General features: G+C 39.8%; 1 protein-coding gene across 4 annotated transcripts in view; it reads right to left on the bottom strand.

Annotated features, from left to right (window-relative positions):
- LOC139479117 (semaphorin-2A-like) overlaps positions 1-24,657 on the bottom strand; it is a 322,677-nt gene that overhangs the window by 150,072 nt on the left and 147,948 nt on the right. For 2 of the 4 annotated variants that reach the window (XM_071261903.1, XM_071261895.1), the window contains exon 4: positions 22,224-22,280. The gene's annotated coding sequence lies outside the window, so the exon portion shown is untranslated. Of the gene's footprint in view, positions 1-5,150; positions 5,228-5,342; positions 5,513-22,223; positions 22,281-24,657 lie in introns of those variants that run through there. The other 2 variants (XM_071261886.1, XM_071261910.1) reach the window with 2 other exon arrangements.

Raw genomic sequence — 24,657 nt, 5'->3', positions numbered from 1 at the left:
TGCACATTGTACCAAGTGAGTGATTCGTTTTGTTTCTTTTAGTAACCTTGAAGCTATATCATGGCAGCTAGGGGACAGTCAGAGCTGGTTTTGCACATTGTACCAAGTGAGTGATTCGTTTTGTTTCTTTTAGTAACCTTGAAGCTATATCATGGCAGCTAGGGGACAGTCAGAGCTGGTTTTGCACATTGTACCAAGTGAGTGATTCGTTTTGTTTCTTTTAGTAACCTTGAAGCTATATCATGGCAGCTAGGGGACAGTCAGAGCTGGTTTTGCACATTGTACCGAGTGAGTGATTCGTTTTGTTTCTTTTAGTAACCTTGAAGCTATATCATGGCAGCTAGGGGACAGTCAGAGCTGGTTTTGCACATTGTACCGAGTGAGTGAGTTGTTTTGTTTCTTTTAGTAACCTTGAAGCTATATCATGGCAGCTAGGGGACAGTCAGAGCTGGTTTTGCACATTGTACCGAGTGAGTGATTCGTTTTGTTTCTTTTAGTAACCTTGAAGCTATATCATGGCAGCTATAGGGGACAGTCAGAGCTGGTTTTGCACATTGTACCAAGTGAGTGATTCGTTTTGTTTCTTTTAGTAACCTTGAAGCTATATCATGGCAGCTAGGGGACAGTCAGAGCTGGTTTTGCACATTGTACCGAGTGAGTGATTCGTTTTGTTTCTTTTAGTAACCTTGAAGCTATATCATGGCAGCTATAGGGGACAGTCAGAGCTGGTTTTGCACATTGTACCAAGTGAGTGATTCGTTTTGTTTCTTTTAGTAACCTTGAAGCTATATCATGGCAGCTAGGGGACAGTCAGAGCTGGTTTTGCACATTGTACCAAGTGAGTGATTCGTTTTGTTTCTTTTAGTAACCTTGAAGCTATATCATGGCAGCTAGGGGACAGTCAGAGCTGGTTTTGCACATTGTACCAAGTGAGTGATTCGTTTTGTTTCTTTTAGTAACCTTGAAGCTATATCATGGCAGCTAGGGGACAGTCAGAGCTGGTTTTGCACATTGTACCGAGTGAGTGATTCGTTTTGTTTCTTTTAGTAACCTTGAAGCTATATCATGGCAGCTAGGGGACAGTCAGAGCTGGTTTTGCACATTGTACCGAGTGAGTGATTCGTTTTGTTTCTTTTAGTAACCTTGAAGCTATATCATGGCAGCTAGGGGACAGTCAGAGCTGGTTTTGCACATTGTACCGAGTGAGTGATTCGTTTTGTTTCTTTTAGTAACCTTGAAGCTATATCATGGCAGCTAGGGGACAGTCAGAGCTGGTTTTGCACATTGTACCGAGTGAGTGATTCGTTTTGTTTCTTTTAGTAACCTTGAAGCTATATCATGGCAGCTAGGGGACAGTCAGAGCTGGTTTTGCACATTGTACCAAGTGAGTGATTCGTTTTGTTTCTTTTAGTAACCTTGAAGCTATATCATGGCAGCTAGGGGACAGTCAGAGCTGGTTTTGCACATTGTACCAAGTGAGTGATTCGTTTTGTTTCTTTTAGTAACCTTGAAGCTATATCATGGCAGCTAGGGGACAGTCAGAGCTGGTTTTGCACATTGTACCAAGTGAGTGATTCGTTTTGTTTCTTTTAGTAACCTTGAAGCTATATCATGGCAGCTAGGGGACAGTCAGAGCTGGTTTTGCACATTGTACCGAGTGAGTGATTCGTTTTGTTTCTTTTAGTAACCTTGAAGCTATATCATGGCAGCTAGGGGACAGTCAGAGCTGGTTTTGCACATTGTACCAAGTGAGTGATTCGTTTTGTTTCTTTTAGTAACCTTGAAGCTATATCATGGCAGCTAGGGGACAGTCAGAGCTGGTTTTGCACATTGTACCCATACATAAGGGAAGGGAAACATGGAACTTCCTACCAGAAAGCTATCCTACCACTCCATTCATGTAAAGTCAACTATAAATATGATACAGAAGAAATTGAAAAGAAATGGTTGTTTATGCAAATAACAAATTTCAGGTTCTTAAACTGATTTTCAAAATCCCTTTGAATTTGCTACATCCAGTTCACAGTGATATCACTCCATTTTATCCGGAACATTTGTGTCACCACAAATGGATGTTCTGACATTTGAAAATATCCACATGATAGCTTCTCTTTCAGTTCATGTCAGCACATCCTCTCACTATATGTTCTGTACACCAGATCTCACAAATGGTCGTTAAATATATTTTCAGTTCATCTCATTTCCTCCTCAAACACATACATTGGTTAAAAGGCTTGCATATAACATTCACTAACAGCAAAGGCAGAAGGTAGAATATAAACCATGGAAGAGTACCAAGGAGGAAATGTCAAGCCCAATCTTTCGCTGATCTAATAGATCCATACTCTGTGCCTCCAGTGGTACAATGAAACAATTTACAAATGAGGCATATTCCTAAATTGAATCTCGTACTTTTACATACATGGCTTCCATGCAGGGTGGTGTTTAAGGTAAGAGGGTAAGAGCTCTCATGACATTCTCATCCCAGGGAGACCATAGACTTGTAAATAGGTAAATGGAAAAAAGCCTTGGGGTGCCTAATTAGACGGACATTCTACCGCAGACAGGCAGAACAGGCATAAAATACATCGTGATGGTTGGCCAGGTCTGTCATATATGATCCAATTTCGTCAATTTAGAAGTATGATTGAGTGAATTTTGAGTAGGATGTCTTATAAATCAATGACGTTAGAAATGTATGATATATGGAGTTTTACTGTCTAACTGATATAAGTGCCACGGAACCTTAAATTTCAATAACAACACTAATTGGATCACAGTTTCATTTCCCAAAGTGATTTTAAAGCAGCAGTAGAAAGGCTTGAGTCTCCAGTATACAAAGCCTAAGAGACAAGTGTCTGAATTTATAATACAAGGGAATAAATTTGCACTTTCACATGATGTCAACATTTTGATGTATAGGCCAATGAATCGCCCATCCTTCAACACAATGCAACATGCCTATGTATCAATAAGGATTCAACTAGTACATTAAGGTATGAATACATTCCAATAAAAAGTTTTCATGCTTTCAAATGTTCTAAAGGGATTATTTCGCATTTAAATGGCTTGAGAAATTGAACATAGCGGCTCAAGGCCTGTTTTTTCAAAGACAAACTGATGCAATAATGCAATGCATTATTTATTACACTGCCTTAAGTGCTACAATATGCATTTCAAACTTTTCATAATGCTGCATATGTTGAATATTTATTATATATGAGCGAGCTAATACGGTTTTACGCCACTTTTAGCAATATTCCAGCAATATCACAGCGGGGGACAACAGAAATGGGCTTCACACATTGTACCAATGTCGGGAATCAAACCCGGGTCTTCTGAGTGACGAGGGAACACTTTAACCACTAGGCTACCTGACCGCCCCTTATTATACATGAAGTTACATCCCTTTATATTAAGTTTCAGTTGAAAATATACATATACTACAATATTCATGATATATGTCATGGATAAATACATCCTGATGTGGGATTCATGAAAGATCATGATATTTGGCAATCAGGATATACTCACAGATAACCATACATACTAAAGTTAAGGAAGAGAATTTATGGATGCCATCTTCTTTATTATGAGGATCACAACATTTTGGAGTATATATTTACGTAGGAGTAAGTATATACTCCGAAACGTTGTGTTCCTCATAATAAAGAGGTTGACATCCATAAATTCTCTTGCTTATGTGTATCACTTCTAAATGTGTTTCAAAGACTTCAAACTTAGGTTGTATTCACAAGTATCAAACGGTAATAATCATGATTATATATATATATACTACTCAAAAGAAGTTAAAGAACATCCGATTCTTTCATATTACTATGGTTAATCTGTCTTGGCATGTGAGATTAACTATAGTAATATGAAAGAATTGGGTGTTCTTTAACTTCTTTTGAGTAGTATATATTCAGTGTCACCAATTATTAAGATATATGAGATATATTCATTATTACTATGATCACCAGAAACACAAGCCCACAAATACCGCGTCTGTGGACCCAAACATACCATAACAGGATAAAATGACAACAGGCATATTTTCAAAACGCTTCAACTTATGCATGGCATGAAGATAAACAAGGGGCAACTGTGAAGTATTATCATCTAAGTGTCAAGGATTTAGACAAACACAGATTTTATTGGTCTGTAATGTACCGAAATGAGACAAAATGTTTCTCCAAGTCATCTCTGAAGTAGCTGGTGAGATCCTGGGGAGATTTGCTCCACATCTCTCAGTATTGTGCTGGCTGATAGGAAGGATTGTTTGTTTTGAAATGTCAAGGAGACTCCACAATACAAGAAGCGTGGACAGTAACTGAGAAGACCCGACCAATCAATCAATCGTCATCAGTTTGAGATTATAATCACTCAATCATCAACCCTATTGATAACTCTCATACCATATCATCATGTAATATTTACCCATCCAGTGTCAATATCATTGCTTGAACAAAATTCCTGATCTTCAATTTTAAAACCATTATCAATATATACCATTGTAATTCATTAGATGCTTTTTTTCCAGTTAACCATACATCAGTTTTTCCTTCATTTGATACAACTGTCATTTATGGTTTAATGATCGATAAGCAGGATTACACGTACAGCTAATCTGAAATGTGACACGACAAAATGTTGACAATGATGAAAGTAACGTAAACAGTACTGTATAAATGTGTAGGTTGCTGGCTGAAGCAAGTTTGAGAGCAGGATGTTACATGTACTTACACAACAGACACATACACTATCAAGTTACACGAGGCTGATACTGATGGACAGAGGTACCCAGATTCAGGTCAGCTGAGGATGCTGTGTGTGAAGTATATGTGCTGCTTAGCCAGCACCATATGTTATGCGCAACCCTCCTAATCCCTGGACCACCAAAACAGAAGTGGAAAGACATGAACACGAGAGGTGATTCATTCCTCTTACACCAACACATAACCCTTCCCAACAACAATCCACGTTCACGTAAAGGGTATCCTCAAACTCATAACACAGCATTGTGAAAGTAGTACAGCATTAGTGTCAGGGCACTTACAGGAAGAACGTACCCAGTGCCATACACTCTCAGTTGGTCACTGGTAATTCTGTGGTCATGGGTTGAGAAGGGAATGATAAATACAGCTTACCAGTTGTGTAGAGAATTGCAGTCATAGTAAGGCTAAGTGACAGCTAGGTAGAGCACAGAGATACAAGCATGAACTGTGGAACCCCGAGGCTGGAGGCAAGGCATCACAGTTCACTGTTTACACTGGGTGTGAAGGAATAACGGCTTCAGCTTATCAGGAAACGAGGGCATTCTGATGCAAACGCGGCCTTACCTTACTGTTGTCCATTCTGAATAATGGTCCCTGCATCACCCTGCAGCAAATAATGAATTGAGCATTGAATAATGGAGTAGAGTCCAGAGTAACAGCAAGTGATTGACTGGCAGTGTGCCTGCCTCTATGTTGTGAGTGGGACTGAGACGCTTCTCAGCCTGCAAGCCTGCTCACTCTCTCTGTCGGTCGGTCGGTCGGTCAGAGTAGTTAGCTGAGAGACTGCTGGTGCGAACCACTCTGCTGGAGAGACACACAGAGAGAGGAGAGAGGGCTGCCAATAGCCCCGTGGAGCTGCATCAGACGGACTGAGGGCCAGACAGACAGAGAGACAGGTTCTGTTATGGGTAGGGGGTAGATTGTGTGATCACAATATGGGGTAGCAGACGTCTGATGAACCGAGAGGGTGCAGGGAAATGGTGGATTTCAGTGATAGAAAATGATATAACACACCACAAATGGGCACTGGGACAGACATCTGTCAAGTTTTTTCACTACTTCAGGGTGGCCATGGAAGATCATTCAGTTAAGCAACAGACTCCAAAAGACAAAACCGCAAGGTTGATAACAGCTGGCTTGAAACTACCTTAACTCTCGGTTTAAGGTTGGGTCAGATACAGCAGATTAAGCAGACGGATTGGAATTGCTGATATTTGCTGCAAATGATTAAGAAGTTTATTGTATGCCCAGACAGCAAACGGACATGTTGGGTTGAGTAATTAGATAATCTTCTCCACAGGGCAGAAGAGGAATTTGATTAGCAAAGACAAGACATATCCTGAATTGTATGTATAATGACTGTCTAACATGGAAGACTTGTGTCGATCTCCCCTTGAATGACTGTCAGGTGCAGCTTGATAACTCCACAGTAAGGACACAGACATGAAAATGAGACAGCGAGTTTTATGAGTCAGTACAGGTAGCACTGCAGTACCAGACTGGGGAATAGACATATTGATTTTCTTTATGAGGACAAATGGACATCCATGATGCTTGACAAATGGCAGAAGTGACATACATTCTAACATCTTGTATTACTGATGTGGATATATATAACAAACATTGGTAAATGGGGTTCGTTTTTTTGTTTGACACCCCACTGACATCGAATCTGAGCCAGAGAAACCAGTGATTGATATTATGAGCAGCAATCCACTCATTGGCGTATGAAAATACACAATCCACCAAGTCTCTCAGCCTGACCACCCAATCCATTTAGTCACCGTTTACGACCAGTATCGGGTGCTGGGGACCTATTCTAACCCGGAATCCCCACTGGGAGGTAATTATATGGGACTGAATGGTTACAGTGATTCATTTTTTTATTCTCCGATTGTTTTTGTGTCCTGCTTAGTGAAGGACTAAAAGCTGAAGCAAAAAAATTTTCCTCGATTATAAAAATGAATTTGTGGCAAATGAATGGGTCTGGCTGCAAAGGTGATTTAGTACAGCTGTTGTATGTGGGCTGAAAAGCTGATGCCACAATTATTACTTAAGTGAGAATGATTAAATGGGTCGACATGTATGATGCACGAGTGATTGCAGAAATCAATAAGTGGGACGTTACATCATGTCAGAAAGTGGTCAGGGACCTGCAATGTGTTGGGTGGCAGGCTGGAACACTCAACACTTCTTAGAGATCGTTGCAGAAGTTGACAATCAACCACCACATGTACTTCCTTCAGGGACCTACCATTTCATTTCAAGGATGTATATCTTACAATTCTTTTCTCTGAAAGCCAAACAATTTTCGGGAGATCACAACACATTTCTCCCCTACCAGAGGATCAAATGTTCCGTCCCTTAACATTGTTAGTGGGTGGTTGAAAACACAGTCATCCTGAAACTGAAATTTATTTTGTGATGTATTTGAAAATTCCATTTTTAATTTTGGCCATTATGTCCAAATATATTGTCATTAAAAAGTTAAAAACATAAATAAATATTCAATGCATTAAGCTAGGTGGGTGGGTGGTAAAAATCGAAGTTAAATGTTTTCGTTTAGCAGTTGACTGTCAAATTTTGAGATAGCCCGTTATAAGATTTAAGTTAACCACTGGTTTGGACTGTATAAATGTTATATCATTATATGAATCTACATGAAAATGAAAGGGGTACAGAATGTTGAATGGATTCGCCCACTTTTCACAAAGCCATTGGTCGGTTGAACAATGTAATTTCTAGCCTGAGTACTGGTTGTATTTGTTGAACAATGTAGTTTCTAGCCTGAGTACTGGTTCTATTTGTTGTACAATGTAGTTTCTAGTCTGAGTACTGGTTGTATGTGTTGTACAATGTAGTTTCTAGCCTGAGTACTGGTTGTATTTGTTGAACAATGTAGATTCTAGCCTGAGTGCTGGTTGTATTTGTTGTACAATGTAGATTCTAGTCTGAGTACTGGTTGTATTTGTTGAACAATGTAGTTTCTAGTCTGAGTACTGGTTGTATTTGTTGTACAATGTAGTTTCTAGCCTGAGTACTGGTTGTATGTGTTGTACAATGTAGTTTCTAGCCTGAGTGCTGGTTGTATTTGTTGTACAATGTAGTTTCTAGCCTGAGTACTGGTTGTATGTGTTGTACAATGTAGTTTCTAGCCTGAGTACTGGTTGTATGTGTTGTACAATGTAGATTCTAGCCTGAGTACTGGTTGTATGTGTTGTACAATGTAGATTCTAGCCTGAGTACTGGTTGTATGTGTTGTACAATGTAGTTTCTAGTCTGAGTACTGGTTGTATGTGTTGTACAATGTAGATTCTAGTCTGAGTACTGGTTGTATTTGTTGAACAATGTAGTTTCTAGTCTGAGTACTGGTTGTATGTGTTGTACAATGTAGTTTCTAGCCTGAGTACTGGTTGTATGTGTTGTACAATGTAGATTCTAGTCTGAGTACTCATTGTATGTGTTGTACAAAGTAGATTCTAGTCTGAGTACTGGTTGTATTTGTTGAACAATGTAGTTTCTAGCCTGAGTACTGGTTGTATGTGTTGTACAATGTAGATTCTAGCCTGAGTACTGGTTGTATGTGTTGTACAATGTAGTTTCTAGTCTGAGTACTGGTTGTATGTGTTGTACAATGTAGATTCTAGTCTGAGTACTGGTTGTATTTGTTGTACAATGTAGATTCTAGTCTGAGTACTCATTGTATGTGTTGTACAAAGTAGATTCTAGTCTGAGTACTGGTTGTATTTGTTGAACAATGTAGTTTCTAGCCTGAGTACTGGTTGTATGTGTTGTACAATGTAGTTTCTAGCCTGAGTACTGGTTGTATGTGTTGTACAATGTAGATTCTAGCATGAGTACTGGTTGTATGTGTTGTGCAATGTAGTTTCTAGCCTGAGTACTGGTTGTATGTGTTGTACAATGTAGTTTCTAGCCTGAGTACTGGTTGTATGTGTTGTACAATGTAGTTTCTAGCATGAGTACTGGTTGTATGTGTTGTGCAATGTAGTTTCTAGCCTGAGTGCTGGTTGTATTTGTTGTACAATGTAGATTCTAGTCTGAGTACTGGTTGTATGTGTTGTACAATGTAGTTTCTAGCCTGAGTGCTGGTTGTATTTGTTGAACAATGTAGATTCTAGCCTGAGTGCTGGTTGTATTTGTTGTACAATGTAGTTTCTAGTCTGAGTACTGGTTGTATGTGTTGTACAATGTAGATTCTAGCCTGAGTACTGGTTGTATGTGTTGTGCAATGTAGATTCTAGTCTGAGTACTGGTTGTATTTGTTGAACAATGTAGTTTCTAGCCTGAGTACTGGTTGTATGTGTTGTACAATGTAGATTCTAGCCTGAGTGCTGGTTGTATGTGTTGTACAATGTAGATTCTAGTCTGAGTACTGGTTGTATGTGTTGTACAATGTAGTTTCTAGTCTGAGTACTGGTTGTATGTGTTGTACAATGTAGATTCTAGTCTGAGTACTGGTTGTATTTGTTGAACAATGTAGATTCTAGCCTGAGTGCTGGTTGTATTTGTTGAACAATGTAGTTTCTAGCCTGAGTACTGGTTGTATGTGTTGTACAATGTAGTTTCTAGTCTGAGTGCTGGTTGTATGTGTTGTACAATGTAGTTTCTAGCCTGAGTACTGGTTGTATGTGTTGTACAATGTAGTTTCTAGCCTGAGTGCTGGTTGTATTTGTTGTACAATGTAGTTTCTAGCCTGAGTACTGGTTGTATGTGTTGTACAATGTAGATTCTAGTCTGAGTACTGGTGTATTTGTTGAACAATGTAGATTCTAGTCTGAGTACTGGTTGTATGTGTTGTGCAATGTAGATTCTAGTCTGAGTACTGGTTGTATTTGTTGAACAATGTAGTTTCTAGCCTGAGTACTGGTTGTATGTGTTGTACAATGTAGTTTCTAGCCTGAGTGCTGGTTGTATTTGTTGTACAATGTAGATTCTAGTCTGAGTACTGGTTGTATGTGTTGTGCAATGTAGATTCTAGTCTGAGTACTGGTTGTATTTGTTGTACAATGTAGTTTCTAGCCTGAGTACTGGTTGTATGTGTTGTACAATGTAGTTTCTAGCCTGAGTGCTGGTTGTATTTGTTGTACAATGTAGATTCTAGTCTGAGTACTGGTTGTATTTGTTGAACAATGTAGTTTCTAGTCTGAGTACTGGTTGTATTTGTTGAACAATGTAGTTTCTAGCCTGAGTACTGGTTGTATGTGTTGTACAATGTAGTTTCTAGCCTGAGTGCTGGTTGTATTTGTTGTACAATGTAGATTCTAGTCTGAGTACTGGTTGTATGTGTTGTGCAATGTAGATTCTAGTCTGAGTACTGGTTGTATTTGTTGAACAATGTAGTTTCTAGCCTGAGTACTGGTTGTATGTGTTGTACAATGTAGTTTCTAGCCTGAGTGCTGGTTGTATTTGTTGTACAATGTAGATTCTAGTCTGAGTACTGGTTGTATTTGTTGAACAATGTAGTTTCTAGTCTGAGTACTGGTTGTATTTGTTGAACAATGTAGTTTCTAGCCTGAGTACTGGTTGTATGTGTTGTACAATGTAGTTTCTAGCCTGAGTGCTGGTTGTATTTGTTGTACTGTACAATGTAGTTTCTAGCCTGAGTACTGGTTATATGTGTTGTGCAATGTAGTTTCTAGCCTGAGTGCTGGTTGTATTTGTTGTACAATGTAGATTCTAGCCTGAGTGCTGGTTGTATTTGTTGTACAATGTAGTTTCTAGCCTGAGTACTGGTTGTATGTGTTGTACAATGTAGTTTCTAACCTGAGTACTGGTTCTATTTGTTGTACAATGTAGTTTCTAGCCTGAGTGCTGGTTGTATTTGTTGTACAATGTAGATTCTAGCCTGAGTGCTGGTTGTATTTGTTGTACAATGTAGTTTCTAGCCTGAGTACTGGTTGTATGTGTTGTACAATGTAGTTTCTAGCCTGAGTGCTGGTTGTATTTGTTGTACAATGTAGATTCTAGTCTGAGTACTGGTGTATTTGTTGAACAATGTAGATTCTAGTCTGAGTACTGGTGTATTTGTTGAACAATGTAGTTTCTAGCCTGAGTACTGGTTGTATTTGTTGTACAATGTAGATTCTAGTCTGAGTACTGGTTGTATGTGTTGTGCAATGTAGTTTCTAGCCTGAGTACTGGTTGTATTTGTTGTACAATGTAGATTCTAGTCTGAGTACTGGTGTATTTGTTGAACAATGTAGATTCTAGTCTGAGTACTGGTTGTATGTGTTGTGCAATGTAGTTTCTAGCCTGAGTACTGGTTGTATTTGTTGAACAATGTAGTTTCTAGTCTGAGTGCTGGTTGTATGTGTTGTACAATGTAGTTTCTAGACTGAGTACTGGTTGTATTTGTTGTACAATGTAGATTCTAGCCTGAGTGCTGGTTGTATTTGTTGTACAATGTAGTTTCTAGCCTGAGTACTGGTTGTATTTGTTGTACAATGTAGATTCTAGTCTGAGTACTGGTTGTATGTGTTGTGCAATGTAGTTTCTAGCCTGAGTACTGGTTGTATTTGTTGTACAATGTAGATTCTAGTCTGAGTACTGGTGTATTTGTTGAACAATGTAGATTCTAGTCTGAGTACTGGTTGTATGTGTTGTGCAATGTAGTTTCTAGCCTGAGTACTGGTTGTATTTGTTGTACAATGTAGATTCTAGTCTGAGTACTGGTGTATTTGTTGAACAATGTAGTTTCTAGCCTGAGTACTGGTTGTATTTGTTGTACAATGTAGATTCTAGCCTGAGTGCTGGTTGTATTTGTTGAACAATGTAGTTTCTAGTCTGAGTACTGGTTGTATTTGTTGTACAATGTAGATTCTAGACTGAGTACTGGTTGTATTTGTTGTACAATGTAGTTTCTAGTCTGAGTACTGGTTGTATGTGTTGTACAATGTAGATTCTAGTCTGAGTACTGGTTGTATGTGTTGTACAATGTAGTTTCTAGCCTGAGTACTGGTTGTATGTGTTGTACAATGTAGATTCTAGTCTGAGTACTGGTTGTATTTGTTGAACAATGTAGTTTCTAGTCTGAGTACTGGTGTATTTGTTGTACAATGTAGTTTCTAGTCTGAGTACTGGTTGTATGTGTTGTACAATGTAGATTCTAGTCTGAGTACTGGTGTATTTGTTGAACAATGTAGTTTCTAGCCTGAGTACTGGTTGTATGTGTTGTACAATGTAGTTTCTAGCCTGAGTACTGGTTGTATGTGTTGTACAATGTAGGTTCTAGTCTGAGTACTGGTTGTATGTGTTGTACAATGTAGTTTCTAGCCTGAGTGCTGGTTGTATGTGTTGTACAATGTAGATTCTAGTCTGAGTACTGGTTGTATGTGTTGTACAATGTAGTTTCTAGCCTGAGTGCTGGTTGTATTTGTTGTACAATGTAGTTTCTATCCTGAGTGCTGGTTGTATTTGTTGTACAATGTAGTTTCTAGCCTGAGTGCTGGTTGTATTTGTTGTACAATGTAGTTTCTAGTCTGAGTACTGGTTGTATGTGTTGTACAATGTAGTTTCTATCCTGAGTGCTGGTTGTATTTGTTGTACAATGTAGTTTCTAGTCTGAGTACTGGTTGTATTTGTTGTACAATGTAGATTCTAGTCTGAGTACTGGTTGTATGTGTTGTACAATGTAGTTTCTAGTCTGAGTACTGGTTGTATTTGTTGTACAATGTAGTTTCTAGCCTGAGTGCTGGTTGTATTTGTTGTACAATGTAGTTTCTAGCCTGAGTGCTGCTTGTATTTGTTGTACAATGTAGTTTCTAGCCTGAGTACTGGTTGTATGTGTTGACAAAGCAATCTTAGTGCTATGATCATCCTAAGACCATGTTAAAGTATGGGACTTAAAATCACCTTAGGGCTAAGATCGCTCTGTTGAATTGGGTTCTGGTTGCGTTAGTTGTACAAAGTAGATCACAGCTTGAGTATGTTCGAGCATAGGTTCAATATTCCAAGCTTGAGCAAGTCATGACAGAATAGACATATTGGACGGATGCTGGAGAGAAAGCTTACACCAGACTGATTGATTTGCCATATAAATAGATAAACCAGTGACTGTAGGCAGATCGAGGTCTAAAATAGAGACAGGAATTACATAGGTGGGCCTTGACAGATCACCATAGTCATCCCTCACACATAGGTAGGTGAACTTGAAGGAGGATGTCCCTCACACACAGGTGGGAGGACGTGAAGGAGGACATCCCTCACACACAGGTGGGAGGACGTGAAGGAGGACGTCCCTCACACACAGGTGGGAGGACATGAAGGAGGACGTCCCTCACACACAGGTGGGAGGACATAAAGGAGGACGTCCCTCACACACAGGTGGGAGGATGTGAGGGAGGACGTAAAGGAGGACGTCCCTCACACACAGGTGGGAGGACGTGAAGGAGGACGTCCCTCACACACAGGTGGGAGGACGTGAAGGAGGACGTCCCTCACACACAGGTGGGAGGACATGTGGGAGGACTTGAAGGAGGACATCCCTTACACAGAGGTGGGAGGATGTGGAGGAGGACGTGAAAGAGGACATCCCTCAAACACAGGTGGGAGGACGTGAAGGAGGACATCCCACACACCCAGGTGGGAGGACGTGAAGGAGGACATCCCTCACACACAGGTGAGGACATGAAGGAGGACATCCCTCACACACAGGTGGGAGGACGTGAAGGAGGACATCCCTCACACACAGGTGGGAGGACGTGAAGGAGGACATCCCTCACACACAGGTGAGAGGACGTGAAGGACAGCCCTCACACACAGGTGGTAGGACGTGAAGAAGGACATCCCTCACACACAGAGGTGGGAGGACATGATTCAGGACATCACTCAAACACAGGTGGCAAGACATCCCTCAAACACAGGTGGGAGGACATGAAGGAGGACATCCCTCACACACAGGTGGGAGGACGTGAAGGAGGACATCCCTCACACACAGGTGGGAGGACGTGAAGGAGGACGTATCTCACACACAGGTGGGAGGACGTGAAGGAGGACATCCCTTACACAGAGGTGGGAGGATGTGGAGGAGGACGTGAAGGAGGACATCCCTCACACACAGGTGGGAGGACGTGAAGGAGGACATCCCTCACACACAGGTGAGAGGACGTGAAGGAGGACAGCCCTCACACACAGGTGGGAGGACGTGAAGGAGGACATCCCTCACACACAGGTGGGAGGACGTGAAGAAGGACATCCCTCACACACAGAGGTGGGAGGACATGATTCAGGACATCACTCAAACACAGGTGGCAAGACATCCCTCAAACACAGGTGGGAGGACATGAAGGAGGACATCCCTCACACACAGGTGGGAGGACGTGAAGGAGGACATCCCACACACACAGGTGGGAGGACGTGAAAGAGGACATCCCACACACACAGGTGGGAGGACGTGAAAGAGGACATCCCTCACACACAGGTGGGAGGACGTGAAGGAGGACATCCCACACACACAGGTGGGAGGACGTGAAGGAGGACATCCCTCACACACAGGTGGGAGGACGTGAAGGAGGACATCCCACACACACAGGTGGGAGGACGTGAAAGAGGACATCCCTCACACACAGGTGGGAGGACGTGAAGGAGGACATCCCACACACACAGGTGGGAGGACGTGAAAGAGGACATCCCTCACACAGCGGTGGGAGGACATGAAGGAGGACATGAAAAAAGATGTCCCTCACACACAGGTGGGGCGACATGGAGGCTGGGCTCAGGTTGAGAGATGTAGGAAGAGAGTAGTTTTAGACTGTTTTAGTTTGTAATAGCACAAACAAATCTATAGCAGACTTATTTGTGATTAGTTTGGTTCATTTCTGTCCTGAATCTGCTGTGTGGGTCTGGCAGGCAGAGGGACAATACATACTATTCCAATCACAGTGAAATACTGAGTAGTAGGACGCCAGACTGAGTTGAGACTATAGATGGGTGATACAGAAGCAGTGCTTCTTGTGGAGAACCATCACCAACTCTCCAGGGTACCCAAGATAGATGTCTCGTTTGTCACAGCCAGAATAGCAAATCAAACACCATTGAATTTGGAAGGACAAGAAAGTCAGATGTACATAAGATAGACTCAAAGGTGTACGACAGATGTAGGAGGGGAGTAGACCTTGTTAACATCATGAGGATTGTGTATTATCCTTTAACCCAAGTCCGGGAAAGATGTGCCTGAGGATACAGGACGAAGAGACAGATGGAGGAAGATGATGAGCTGAACATTTATTAGATTACAGTATTATACACAGGATGAATCAGTCATCAGCATGCTGCACAGGCTCGTAGATAAGGTTGGGATTTGTTGCTCGGGGCTGTTACAGAATAATATGGGGGCTATTATTTGAAGAACTATGACAGTAAAATAATATGATAAAGCAAGATAATTTTGGCAATTTGGTGACCTATCTATAATATGCAATTGCTAACTGCATGGGCCATCATTTTAGCCGATAGCAGCATGCACCCCGGGGAGAGAGAGGCAGAGCTGGAGGTTTGCATTGGATGTACATCTGGGCAGAGATTAAATATCAGGAATTTGACATTCATGGAAAGGATTCTTAATGGGTTGTGGTATGGCAGAGGAGGTGAATAGTAAATGCACTGGATTGTTGTGACAAAGATCAAGGTTGATTCCGATGTCAGTTCATTCATGGATACAGCACACAATAAATGGTTCCATCGATCTAGTGTGAGTGGGCAAGTGGGTGGGCGAGTGGGTGAGCAAGTGGGTGGGCGAGTGGGTAGGTGGGCGAGTGGGTGGGTGGGCAAGTGGGTGGGCGAGTGGGTAGGTGGGCGAGTGGGTGGGCAAGTGGGTGTGCGGGCAAGTGGGTGGGCGAGTGGGTGTGTGAGTGGGTGGGTGGGCAAGTGAGTGGGCGAATGGGTGGGTGAGTGGGTAGGTGGGCAAGTGGGTGGGTGAGTTTGGTCGGGCGGGCGGGCGACGAGTGAGTGAGGTCAGTGAGATCTGTCCATTGATCATTCAATAGTAAGCAAAGCTGTTCATAAGTGAATGGTGAATTATGTGAGAGAGTGAGTTGGGTCTAATGCCAACATGTGCCATTAACACACAATCTTATATCCCACCACAAGAACATCAACTTCAGGACCAACAAATGGACTTACTACTGACTCCCACAACACAAACCAGCAACCCCTCACTAACTGCCGCAACAAGGTAGTGGGAATCCTATCTGACAGTTCAAGCATGAACATGAGTTCATGTATAAAGACTGAAAAAAATATGACTTAAGAACTTCATGGTTTTTGAGTGATCCACTTACAGCTATTCTTGCCCCCTAACCTGTTCAACCCAACAAGTTCTTCACATCTAAAATCCCCTGCTCACAGCTGTTTATGGCTGGCTAGCTTAAACCGTAATCTCCGACTACTTAGCTTCCTGTGCATATACAATCTAATATTGTCCACTCTCCTTCCTCCCTCAGTCAACGCCTTCTCTACACCAAAGATGGATGTCTACACACAAATAACTTCAGCATCCTTGGAGGCAGCTTGCTTGCAGTGTGAACATCCTTTTTAAAGCATAAAGCCCTTCAAAAACATATCTGAAAAGTTTACTAATGGCTCCTTCATGCATGATGCAAGTTATGTGCTGAGTGGAGGCAAGGGATCGCCTTGGGTGTTGGAAGCTTTGGTTGGAACTTTGTTAAATGTTATTGAGTTGATGCTTATCATAGTGAATGTAATGTTGTGATTAGCCACGGGTATTGCGATACAGTTTCCAACACAGTCATCCTTAGTGTTAAGCAATATTCCAGCAGTGGGTGAGTGAGGGTGTACAAAGTTCTCAGCAATATTTCAGCAGTGGGTGAGTGAGGGTGTACAAAGTTCTCAGCAATATTTCTGCAGTGGGTGAGTGAGGGTTTACAAAGTTCTCAGCAATATTTCAGTAGTGGATGAGTGAGGGTGTACAAAGTTCTCAGCAATATTTCAGTAGTGGATGAGTGAGGGTGTACAAAGTTCTCAGCAATATTTCAGTAGTGGATGAGTGAGGGTGTACAAAGTTCTCAGCAATATTTCAGCAGTGGGTGAGTGAGGGTGTACAAAGTTCTCAGCAATATTTCTGCAGTGGGTGAGTGAGGGTTTACAAAGTTCTCAGCAATATTTCAGTAGTGGATGAGTGAGGGTGTACAAAGTTCTCAGCAATATTTCAGTAGTGGATGAGTGAGGGTGTACAAAGTTCTCAGCAATATTTCAGTAGTGGATGAGTGAGGGTGTACAAAGTTCTCAGCAATATTTCAGCAGTGGGTGAGTGAGGGTGTACAAAGTTCTCAGCAATATTTCTGCAGTGGGTGAGTGAGGGTTTACAATTTTCTTTGCAATATTTCTGCAGTGGGTGAGTGAGGGTGTACAAAGTTTTAAGCAATATTTCTGCAGTTGGTGAGTGAGGGTGTACAAAGTTTTAAGCAATTCATGTGGGGAATCAAACTCAGATTTTCAGTGTGAAAAACAAATACTACCAGTGGCCATGAATCATGACTTCAGTGAATGATCCAACAACATGCAGAAACTCAGGAAACGGCTTCACATATTCTTCCATGTAGGTACTCATATATTACAACTGTGTTCATGAAAATGACGAGCTTGAACATTTGAAATAAATCAATTTGAAATTATTAATGAAATACAAATAACTTGATGGAAGATTTTACAAAAAAAATTCTCAAAGCACCATCCAAGGTATTCATTAAAAAAACCTGGGACCAGGTGGTCACAATGGATTCTGGGTATGGACACAAACCAGCGACAACTCACACGGAACTGAAGGTAGCATTACTGAAAATGACATAAGATACTAACTCCTATTGGAGCAGATGATCTTTAAAAAAGTTACTACCTCCAAAAACATAATTTAGCTTCCAACATATGAAATAATAATCTCAGTTACTTTTAGACAAACAGTGAAGCATATCCAATATCAAAGTCAAACCATAAGTGTAAAAAACTATCAAGTGCTGTAATTATCGAATGTTGTCCTAACAAAAGTCGCAAACCTCACTGATGTCTGCAGTGAATTTCAAAGTTTCACTTTTTTTCAATATTTGAGATTAAATATTGAAGAAATGCTGACAGTCATTAACAGACTGGTGACAGCGGTATGGTGTGGGCTGTCAACACGACATCGGACGAGCAAGAATTAAGGATTCATGTCCAAGTCCAATTAATAATGGGGCGCCATAAAGGGGACACTTTTAGCCATTGTATCGTCTTCTTGCTCTAACCACTGAGCAGGTCTGGGATAATGTGAAAATGTCGCTATCACATGGAAAAAAATTGGATTTAGGATCTCCTAGTCGATGTCGAATAGTGCCAGTTCTGGTCCAGATCCGATAGCATTGTGCCACCAGAATAATGCTTAATTGAATGTGGGGATCGTCATTATGAAAGCCATGCCGGAAATTAAGAAAAATTGGGAAAAAATCCTTGTCATCAATTTTTTAAATCTACTTTAACAGCATGCCATTTGAACAGGAATGAATGACAGTATAAATGGAGGAATGCTTGGGTCGTGAAGCTTCATGAATTATTGGTTTTTGCTTGGGTGCGTTTTATAAGCAAAACAATGAATGGTTTGACTCAAAAAAGTGAAGAAATTCGGAGATCATTTGAATAATTCTAATTCAAAATGATTGAAGTTTGAAATAAATCAATAATTCCAAATAGGTTCTAAAAGATTTTTCAAAAACAAGCTCGTTTTTATTGTTGCTAGACAAACATTGTCGTGACAGAAGTATGGATTTATGCATCAATAGTCGACTGAATTGCTACAAGATATTTAGCAATTGCATATCAATTTTTTTTAAATCAATCACCCGGTAAAAATTACAGTTGGCGCACAGAAACATGCCATGCTAACAGTAACTTTTTTTTCTCATATTAACAATATACATCTCAATGAATACCTTGCACAAAAATTGCATAACACAACCCACAAGTCACAAGGGAAAAAAAAGAAATATGAAAGAATAAATCATCTTTTGAACACATGACACAATACCCATTCTACATTACAAAATAAAAAAATAAATATAAAATATATATAAATAAATATATATACCTATACCATAGTTTCAGGAAAATCTTTGTCAACCTATCAACTGGCTTTTCGTTATTTACTGACTAAATGTTATTAACGCGCCCCATCAATTTGAGTACATAAGTGCATATATACTTTCAAATGATTCGCACATGTTCACAACATCTGTTCTGTAAATCAACACAGCTTGATTGACAGACATATACACAATATTTAACAAATAGTCAAAACAATATGATCATCGCTAATTACCACCACCGCTCATCCAGGAAGTGTTTATGGGGACTGTATGACAGTTAAATAATGGATGACAGCGTCACTCCAACAGCGATACTGACAACAACTGGTCTCGACATGGCGTTCTTGTCAACACTGACCACTCTCTAACGACCCTGTGATTCATTCCTCCGAGACGGTTCGACACACAGGTGGAACGTAACACTATCAATAATTTATTGATTACCCCCACATCCACTAATGATGTGTTATGACAGCTGGTTTGGATGGGTATTGCAGCAAATATTTGACAAATACTCAAACATGGGTGTAGGAGTCCAATCAATATTTCCCAGATACTTGTATCCTAAAAAATCATAACAGATGTCATTTATACTGTGTTATATCAAAATGATAATGGCATTCTATTGTACGAGCATGTGTGTCACACTGATTTTACGAAATGAGTGTCTGAATTTTTATATTTTCCAAACATGAGCAAGGTTAAAACATGAATTCTTACATACGTTTCGTAAAAACACATGTGAGTGTAATAATTTTTTATTACCGGTACCCGTTATTTCTATCCTTTTGAGCTCCCCTTTAGAAATAATGCACTAATCATGATCACTGTCTTTAAAAAAACACAATTATCGAATGACATCAACAATCTTCAGCTATGACATCATTCTGATGTTACGTCAGAAAAAGATTTAGATGATGTCAACAATGACTTCCGGATGACATCAACAATCTTCAGCTATGACATCATTCTGATGTTACGTCAGAATAAGATTCAGATGATGTCAACAATGACTTCCGGATGACATCAACAATCTTCAGCTATGACATTATTCTGATGTTACGTCAGAATAAGATTCAGATGATGTCAACAATGACTTCCAGATGACATCAACAATCTTCAGCTATGACATTATTCTGATGTTACGTCAGAATAAGATTCAGATGATGTCAACAATGACTTCCAGATGACATCAACAATCTTCAGCTATGACATTATTCTGATGTTACGTCAGAATAAGATTCAGATGATGTCAACAATGACTTCCGGATGACATCAACAATCTTCAGCTATGACATTATTCTGATGTTACGTCAGAATAAGATTCAGATGATGTCAACAATGACTTCCAGATGACATCAACACGTACACTGGTGCACATGAAGTGATATTTGCCCTGGCGCACATATGATTTTTATGAACTCTGATATTTCTAACCCTATGGTAGTAAATAAAGATATAGCTATAGAATTTCTTTGTTGAATAATATATAAATATATGAGAACAAAAGGGATGACAAAATCCCAAATATAATACACTGTTAATGTTAAAACAACAGTGTAAATGTCCACTGACATGGACAGAGTCAACACCAAAATCAATCAACACAATTGACTCCCATCACTTTTTCCATCTTAACCCAGAGGAACACATAACTGGTCAGTAACTTAAAAAATATATACCCCGTATATAAAAGCAGATGATATAGGGGTATATATGTCACAGACCAATAGCGATTTCCTGCGTATTCACCACATGAAGGGACAAGCAGAATGTTTCTAAAAACAAGAAAGATCTGGTTTCACACAAAAAATATTCCATGTCAACATGTTTTTCCAACTTCCGCAATCAAAGAGTTAATATATTACCTGCACATATCAGCCTGCATAATAATCAAGCATTTTTAGTCAAAACCCAAACTAAGTCTTACACATACGAATATTTTTGTACCAGAAAAGTGGTTAAAGGGTCAGTTTGTAGATAAATAATCAAATCAAATATATAATATTGGTATCAAAATAAGTCTGATAAGCCAAGTGTGGTTATTAGCCATCTCTGCAGCTGATGCCGGAGACTGGAGTCTATTACTATAAGCTTAGTTCCTGGTGACCGAAGCAACCAAAGTTCTTCCCCACATCGTAAACCGATGCTGGCATAGAAAGTAATACCACCATAAACAGGGGTCAGGTTTCAATGAATTAATCATGATCAAATTGCAGATAACAGCCAACGACAGTGTGGTCATGTGTCTATGCAAAACGCAATCCATGACAAACTTGCTCGACATAATCGATTAATGTGGATTTCTTCCAGACCGAAACTTGATACTACCAAAGCCAGGCTACAATACTCTATCACCAGCACTTGGATAGTCTTCAATGAACTCTTCTTAAGGTCTGGTTTTGTTTAGCCTTCTCAAAATGCACCAAGCAAAATTTACAGATATTGTGTTCTGCACTGACAGTGGTCAGTTGAGGTTAACTCAGGTCCAGTGGCTATTAATTAATAGCTAATCAAGTTGATGGCTGTCAAGACCAGCTCAGAAATTATTCATCAGTGGTTGTAGCAATATGTTACAAATGGACGCAATAACAGCATAGAATCTCCATTGTGCATGAACAGAGCTGTGGAAGGGATTCTATTGTCAAGCATGAAAAGTTTAATTTCTTCCTATCCTATCATTGATGTTTGCATTATGAATAAGAAGCCATTTTGATTGCTGCAATGATTGGATAGATTGGATGCAAATGTGAATCAACACTTCTACTTTTCAAAGAGAAATAATTGAAAAATCAAAATGAAACAATAAGTATGCAGTGAATGAGGATTTCAAATAAAATATTTGTAGTATACAACTCCAAAGAATTTAAGTTAAAGGATGCCGGATTCAGATGGCATGACAGAATCACTTGCGTAATATGAAATAATCGGATGTTTTTTAACGTCTTTGAGGAGTATATATAATTTGATGCTAACATATTGATCCAGAGGATCTAATACCATAGCAGCGATAGTGACAATTAGAGACAGCGACAAATCAAGTATTTGAAAGTTTATGCAATAGGACTGAAAATTCTTCCCTTTACTTCTGACTGTCATGAAAAAACACATACCCATGAGAAACGTACATCACCAAGCAAGCTGGCAATGTGGCCAGTTTTGGTGAATACAAATTGCAAAATTTGCTTCAGTTTCAGTTTTATCAACTGAAAAAACCCACTATATTTGACAATTTGACATGTTTATTCTATTGAAAAAGTCCAGTTGCAGCAACCAATCTGTTATGTGTTTGTAAATCAAGATAATGCGTGCAGACTGACCAGGACCGGAATCATTTTTGTAAATTGCAACTTACCAGATATCCAGTTAATCTTGTTGTGTTGTCACGTTCATAACAGACAAACTGCTTTGTCTGGAAAAGAAAAAAACAATGTGTCACAAGAATTTCACAGCAATTTCTGAGTGTTTCATATTTCTTCAGTGTAGCACACCGTGTTGAAAGGTATTTCTTTCATATCTATTATATTCTATTCAGCGAAGCAAAGCCACATTGCTTCTGACAAATCAGTGAATGTGTTGAAATGATGGAACTCTTTGCTATTCAGAAACGTGAGAACCGTTGTACAGAATTTCATTGCAATCCTCATAGTGATTCCTCTACCAGTCTAAATGTCAACTACATGTATATCTATTTGGACTGTTAGTCGGCTGCAGGCATGCTGCTATAATTAAAATCACAGGCCTTCTAAAAAGCTTTAATGAGGGGTGACTCCACAGGGCATTCTTACAGGGCAGGACATGCTTCCCCTTTTACCCTTTGGCCCCCAAACACCTGGTGCCATCACGGATTTCAGTGGTTCATTCCTATAATCTTCACAGCTATTTAGCCCTTTACGCCAAATGGAACAGTTTTGGCAGATAATCAAGACTTGTTATTCTCTTGCATTGATATTATATTTACTTTTGCAACAGTATTGTGTCCCTTTTGGTCTTCAACGTGTCATCATCAGGCCATGGACAACTGCAATGTATTGTGTTCCATTAATTGTTACAACCTTCAAGGGACGACAGGTAATTGGTACTTGAAGTTTACCTCTTTGGTAAAATCTACAACAACAGATCTGGGGTTGGATCAAGAAACATTATAAAGACTATCCTGTGATTGGATTCATAATCAGAAGATCCTGATGCAAAAGGAGATCGACAACTCTGCATAAGCATTGTGCTTCAGACCAACAGACCACCATTGAACATGACATGAGCAGATAACTATCATATGAAATAAACTTGCATCTTTGTGACACCACGGACTACCACGTACGGAAATGTTTCATCAAATCTATTTTCCAGTCACCTGAATCGTGAAGTGCGATACCATAAAACAATAGGAGCTACTGTAGTACAGATATCCATGTAACTTTGTTTGAGTGAGACACTGTAGTCGGAGTTTCATGCTGACAACGAGACCAAGGACCAAAATTGGTACAAATCCAGGATTCAAGCCCAGAACCAGCACATCCGACACCAAAGGGACACAACACAACAACACAACTTAAACCACAAGGCTACATGTTTCCCCTTTAAAAAGAAATGAATCAATAATTATAATCTATTCTGTGAATGAGCGATGTGGATTTGACACCATTTTTGATCAAGTTGCCGTATCGTCATCCAAGGGATACTTAGAATAGGTGATGAGGATCATTCCATCACTACCAAACAGACAGTTTATCCTTTGCCTTGTGACTCAACCTGATTTATGAGCAATAAGATACTATCAGGATCCCAGTGACCAGACCGTTTATCACTGGCCCATTCACACTGTACATTGTATCTTATATGGACAATGATATCAACAAGTAACTTCAGTTGAAAAATCACTTATCGCAATATACACAGTCACCTATTATCTGCTCCAGAAGAAATTGCGGAAGGGGATGGAGCCTGCATGCCCAGTGCTTCCGACATTAAAGTCAAGCAGGGAAACAATGCAGGAGACAGTCATGGAATGGCGCAGCCCCGTTGGCCATGAATGTCTTGTGAGTGAAGCTGGCTGAAGTCCCTTCGTGATTCGTAATATAATTGAACCAATCTGAGGTGCAGAGCTGACAATAAGGGCTGTTTTATGGCAAATGTGTTGTGCAGGTCTGACGTCATTCTAAACATAAACCAATTGGATTTTATGGTAGGGCAAGGAGGAATCATGACATGAGGTCTGATACTTTGTACAGCCAGCTGATGAAGTATTCGTCTTGTAATGATGAAGATGATGGATGACAGTTATGGTTGTATTTTCACACAGCTCATTTACACAAAACTGAAATTTTTGTAAATTTCCAATTTTGAAAGCAAACTTTAATGTTTGTGTGAGGAAATTAAAGAAATTCTTTGATCTTTGCTATGGATTCCTTCACTTCGCACTACAGATGAATTAGCATCATAATGAAGACGATGCGCTGAGTGTATGGCAAACAATTCATTATGCAGATTTTAATCAATGTCAAGACATATTGATACAAATATATCAACAAATGTGTTGCTGTTTTTTGTATTCATAGTGATGGGAAGACAACATTAATGTCATTTAGATCTCATACATGGGGCGATCTGCAATTATTTCCAATGTTTGCTACCTTGTTGGGAAAGATATGATTTTGAATCTGATGACATTTAGATTAATACTTCATGGCTTATTTCAAGCAGATATTGATTGTTTTATTACTACTCCTAAATAATTACTACATTTTTTTGTCCAAATTAAAGATTAAAAAGCAAACATTTCAACCTTA

This window comes from Haliotis cracherodii, unplaced genomic scaffold (genome assembly GCF_022045235.1).
Source record: "Haliotis cracherodii isolate W230 unplaced genomic scaffold, xgHalCrac1.p SCAF_1, whole genome shotgun sequence".
NCBI lineage: Eukaryota > Metazoa > Mollusca > Gastropoda > Lepetellida > Haliotidae > Haliotis > Haliotis cracherodii.
This window is presented reverse-complemented; position numbering and strand designations above follow the sequence as displayed.